Source organism: Salmo salar, unplaced genomic scaffold (genome assembly GCF_965601325.2).
Source record: "Salmo salar unplaced genomic scaffold, fSalSal1 ptg000691l, whole genome shotgun sequence".
Lineage (NCBI taxonomy): Eukaryota > Metazoa > Chordata > Actinopteri > Salmoniformes > Salmonidae > Salmo > Salmo salar.
Window position 1 is genome coordinate 1,102,501 of NW_027675466.1, and position 6,043 is coordinate 1,108,543.

The 6,043-nt window shown below is 43.7% G+C and overlaps 1 pseudogene across 1 annotated transcript in view; it reads right to left on the reverse strand.

Annotated features, from left to right (window-relative positions):
* LOC145877163 (tripartite motif-containing protein 16-like) overlaps positions 1-5,530 on the reverse strand; it is a 12,823-nt pseudogene extending 7,293 nt beyond the window's left edge. The window contains exons 1-2 of the transcript XR_014391593.1: positions 4,769-5,530; positions 4,242-4,336 (exon numbers count right to left, since the gene is read on the reverse strand). The product of XR_014391593.1 is annotated as a tripartite motif-containing protein 16-like (transcript). The remainder of the gene's footprint in view (positions 1-4,241; positions 4,337-4,768) is intronic.
* Between the last annotated feature and the right edge of the window lie 513 nt (positions 5,531-6,043).

Below are 6,043 nucleotides of genomic sequence, written 5' to 3' on the forward strand. Positions count from 1 at the left end.
GGTAAACCTACAAGTTTAGTTAATAATAAGTTACCTGAGGTAAACCTACAAGGATAGTTAATAATAAGTTACCTGAGGTAAACCTACAAGGTTAACGCGGGCTGGAAGAGAATTACTTCAAAACCACAGCAAACAGCTGGGACATATAGTAATATTATATATATAATATTATATCACTGGGCTCCTCTGTGCTAACAAACCCTGTGTACCACCCCTCCCCTGTTTAACCTTGAATTTCGTTCAGAAAAACACTTCCACATTTAGCAAAACGAACCAACTCTTTACGGATCTGTTCGGTGGTAATAAACGGAGGCAGATTAGACACCACTACTCTTGTCGAAATCAGCACCAACACAACCCCTCACATAAATCATACTGGTAACTAGCCGGGTAACAAGACTCACCTTTTACATTACCACAACCACCGCCTTGTTCATTCTGGATACAGAGTGTATATGTTCCTCTCCCACCTGTTCACCGACCAGGATCAATAATTCCTCCACACCATTCTCCACAACGCACCTGAAGAGACAGCGTTTCTTCTCCACTCGGTTGAGGACATCAAACTACCCTACTCCCTCCTCAACTCTAACCGATAAACAGCGGAAACCGATAAACAAACCCTCCCACCATGACAAAATACATTTGGAAAATAGGCAAAAGAATAGCTGCACTCTTCACGAACGACAAAACCTCACGTTACCAACTTCTTCTTCTTCTATGGTATAATGGCGGTCCTCAAACCAACGTTAAAGGAGCGTGGCGCCTCCTACTGTGCTGAAGTGTGTTCAATCACGGTTTACACCATTTCTAAATCCTCCTACCTAACTCAGTACTTCTGAGAAAATAAAAAAGATCCCTACTAACTTCTAATAGACCCTCCCCCATCCCCCAAATCCCTTCCAAACCCCCCAACCCCATCCAACCTCAATGACCCTACACTTCAATCTTTCCCTCTCTTCAACATCCTTACAACAATATAACAACACATGCTCCACCGTTTCATTGACAATACCCTCCAGACACAAACCATTCACATGCTGCCAACCAGATGGAAGGACCAGTTCAATGTACAATGTCCTAAACACAATCGAGGAAACACCACCTCTTCCTTCCTAATCTGACCTTTGAACCTTGGTCCACCGACCTTTCTTTGGAGGGCATATAAATGCCGTCCCTTGTGCTCAGAGTCCCATCTCTTCTGCCACACATCTATCAAAATGTCTCTGATCTCACATTTGTCCTCACCTCTACCCAGTGGAACATTAATATATATTATATCTTGTTTTAAAGTTATTTTAGCTAACTAGTCTACAATTTCATTCCATTCCACACCTGAATGTGCTGGGACCCAGCAGAATCTCACTACTAGACCCATTCTCTCAATTCTCCATAATAACATTAACCTGTTGGGGATAGGGGGCAGTATTTACACGGCCGGATAAAAAACGTACCCGATTTAATCTGGTTACTACTCCTGCCCAGTAACTAGAATATGCATATAATTATTGGCTTTGGATAGAAAACACCCTAAAGTTTATAAAACTGTTTGAATGGTGTCTGTGAGTATAACAGAACTCATATGGCAGGCAAAAACCTGAGAAGATTCCATACAGGAAGTGACCTGTCTGACAAGTTCTTGTTCATCTTGACTCTTTTTATTGAAGACTGAGGATCTTTGCTGTAACGTGACACTTCCTACGGCTCCCATAGGCTCTCAGAACCCGGGAAAAAGCTGAATGATATCGAGGCAGCCCCAGGCTGAAACACATTAGCGCGTTTGGATAGTGGCCGATCAGAGGACAATGGGCTTAGGCGCGTGCACGAGTCGACCCCATGCTTTATTTTCTTTCGTCTTTTTACCTAAACGCGCAGATTCCCGGTCGGAATATTATCGCTTTTTTACGAGAAAAATGGCAAAAAAATTGATTTCAAACAGCGGTTGACATGCTTCGAAGTACGGTAATGGAATATTTAGAATTTCTTTGTCACGAAATGCGTCGTGCTCGTCACCCTTCTTTACCATTCGGATAGTGTCTTGAACGCACGAACAAAAACGCCGTTATTTGGATATAACTATGGATAATTTTGAACCAAACCAACATTTGTTATTGAAGTAGAAGTCCTGGGAGTGCATTCTGACGAAGAACAGCAAAGGTAATAACATTTTTCTTATAGTAAATCTGACTTTGATGAGTGCTAAACTTGCTGGGTGTCTAAATAGCTAGCCCTGTGATGCCGGGCTATGTACTTAGAATATTGCAAAATGTGCTTTCACCGAAAAGCTATTTTAAAATCGGACATATCGAGTGCATAGAGGAGTTCTGTATCTATAATTCTTAAAATAATTGTTATGCTTTTTGTGAACGTTTATCGTGAGTAATTTAGTACATTTTTAGTAAATTCACCGGAAGTTTGCGGGGGGTATGCTAGTTCTGAACGTCACATGCTAATGTAAAAAGCTGGTTTTTGATATAAATATGAACTTGATTGAACAAAACATGCATGTATTGTATAACATAATGTCCTAGGTGTGTCATCTGATGAAGATCATCAAAGGTTAGTGCTGCATTTAGCTATGGTTTGGATTTATGTGACATTATATGCTAGCTTGAAAAATGGGTGTCTGATTATTTCTGGCTGGGTACTCTGCTGACATAATCTAATGTTTTGCTTTCGTTGTAAAGCCTTTTTGAAATCGGACAGTGTGGTTAGATTAACGAGAGTCTTGTCTTTAAAATGCTGTAAAATAGTCATATGTTTGAGAAATTGAAGTAATAGCATTTCTAAGGTATTTGAAAATCGCGCCACGGGATTCAACTGGCTGTTGCGTAGTTGGGACGATTTCGTCCCGCCGACCCTAGAGAGGTTAATACCTCCAATAGTAGGTCACTCCTAATAGATTTACCAGATGATAAACTATTCAATACAGACAGAGAATCTGAGGATACTATAACTCTAACAGGCTGTACGTCCTCCACCCACTGGAGGACAACTATTATCACCAACAGTTCAACTGAGTACACTGACAGTTCATCTGTTAGTCTTCTACATATCTGCACATCACATTCAGGAAGGTAAACACCTGCTCCTGTGGGCCCACTATCTGGGCCCTTGGATCCATCTGTGAAAAGAGGTAAAAAAAAGCATAACAACTTCTACCAATGTAATTGTCAACCAGTTTCCCTTTATCACTGACTTCTGACCCAATCTTTCCTTTTGTCTACCAAGGTTAGATCAACAACAGGATCTGGGAGTAACCATGGAGGAACATCTCCTATCACCACAGAAAAGGGCCAACCTCCAACTCCCTGAAACTACTCTCATCAGCAAGCTTTCCAACTGTCCAACCAAAACCACTGCCTTGTCTACTAGTATATTCCCAACAGTCATCTAGAACAGTAGCAGTGGGATGCTCAACCTCACAGCCTTTCAACCCAATAAGCTAATGACAACACCATGCCAACTAACCCTACACTCATTAAAACCCACTACCCCATTCCACTACTTTGACCCTATCTGCTCCTGCACCAGGCCAACTAACCCTACACTCATTAAAACCCACTACCCCATTCCACTACTTTGACCCTATCTGCTCCTGCACCAGGCCAACTAACCCTACACTCATTAAAACCCACTACCCCATTCCACTACTTTGACCCTATCTGCTCCTGCACCAGGCCAACTAACCCTACACTCATTAAAACCCACTACCCCATTCCACTACTTTGACCCTATCTTCTCCTGCACCAGGCCAACTAACCCTACACTCATTAAAACCCACTACCCCCATTCCACTACTTTGACCCTATCTGCTCCTGCACCAGGCCAACGGCCTGGGAGGACGGGACACCACCACTCAACACACCCTGGAACTCTTCTGAAGTCAAATCTACTATGACCAAATACTTCTCTGCAGCTGCCACCAAAACATATTTTTTTTCTGTGATTTACATTCCATTTCTGCGGTACAGTTGATAACCATTTGCTATGAACACTAAGAAGCCAACCTTACTGAAGCATATATCCCTCGTTGGCCCATCCCTCTGTGCTGTCACAGATCTACTACTCACAGGGATCCTCTCAGGATCCCTCAGCCTTGACCCATCCTCCTCTACTTTCTGTTCCCAACAGTGGGGTCAGTGGGATTGGATAGGGGCCCCTCTACTCTCTCTCTCTCTCTCTCTCTGACTGGAGGAGACAGGTGAAATGGTGTGTCTCCTCTGGTCAACAATACTCACCTTGAGAGACTCCACAGCCTGTTGGAGCTCCTTCAGCTCCTTCTTCTCTCCTGGAATCTCTGCTGGACCTTCTGCTGACTCATCCCCAGCTGCCTCTGTGGAGAATCACTCTTCAATGAGCTATCAAGCTTTATTAGTCCAGTAGATCAATAGTATAGTAATGTGACATAGGGTCCATAGAGAGGAAGGTCTAAAAAATGGATGGTCCATTTACTAAATGATATTTATTTGTTGCTATGTGAATGATTATAGTTTTTATGGTAGGACTACATGTATCAACAGGTTGAGACTGAACTTTGGACTCATAAAAGGGCATTCAGAATGATAATAGTGTTTGACATTATAAAATGGTGATACATTTAGAGAATCTGGGTTAACATATCAATATACTCAAGGTTTGTGTTCATATTTGTTCTGCTGAGGATCCATTTCATTTGAATGATCTCATATTCAAACAGCCTTAGTTCCTACTGTATCTTTAATTCTTTGTTTATCAGACAGTCACCAACAAGTTGTTCTGGTCTTACCTGTTTCTCAGTCCTCTCTGCTGCAGCTGACACTGTATCATGGCCTTTATGTTCATCCATCACACACTGATAACAGATACCCTGCTGATCGGTACGACAGTAAACCTCCAGCAGTTTGTCATGATGAGAGCAGATCTTCTCCTGTAGTTGTGCGGTGGCTTTGACCAGCTTGTGCTTCTTCAAAGCAGGAGATTCGTAGTGAGATTGGAGGTGAGTCTCACAGTAAGAGGCCAGACACACCAGACAGGACATGAGGGCTTTCTGCTTTCTGGTCCCAGTGCAGACATCACACGCCACATCTCTAGGTCCAGCATAGCACAGAGCAGGAGGGGGAGCAGCCTGGAGTCCTGTCTTCTTCAGTTTCTCCACCACCTCAGCCAACATGTTATTTTTCCTCAGATTAGGCCTTGGAGTGAAGGTCTCTCTGCACTGAGGACAGCTATAGACCCCTTTCAGAACATCCTGATCCCAGCAGCCCTCAATACAGCTCCTACAGTAACTGTGTCCACAGGGGATGGTGACTGGTTCCTTCAGTAGATCCAGACAGACAGAACAACATAACTGGTCCTGGTCCAGCAGAACTCCCTGTTGAGCCATTTGGACGGTTGTTCACTCTCACACAGACAGACGAGACAGAGACTCAGATCAGTTTCGTTTCCTCAGAAGACAGTTTGTGAAGGGGGATGGATTTCCTGGTTCTGCCAGAGGGGTGGGGTTAGAGGGAGGGAGGGGTTAGAGGAATGCAGGAAGAGAGAGAGGAACTACAAGCAACATCAAGAGGGAGACAAATAGTTTTGTTCCAATGTTAGAGCCCTTAACATATAAATAGTGTTAACCCAGTATCAGTATCAATAGTGTTAACCCAGTATCAGTATCAATAGGGTTAACCCAGTATCAGTATCAATAGTGTTAACACAGTATCACAGAACAGGGCTCCGGGCAGCCGAGCGGAAATAGAGGAAAACTCGCCTCCCTGCGGACCTGGCATCCTTTCACTCCCTCCTCTCTACATTCTCCTCTTCTGTCTCTGCTGCTAAAGCCACTTTCTACCACTCTAAATTCCAAGCATCTGCCTCTAACCCTAGGAAGCTCTTTGCTACCTTCTCCTCCCTTCTGAATCCTCCTCCCCCTCCCCCTCCTCCCTCTCTGCGGATGACTTCGTCAACCATTTTGAAAAGAAGGTTGACGATATCCGATCCTCGTTTGCTAAGTCAAACGACACCGCTGGTCCTGCTCACACTGCCCTACCCTGTGCTTTGACCTCTTTCTCCCCTC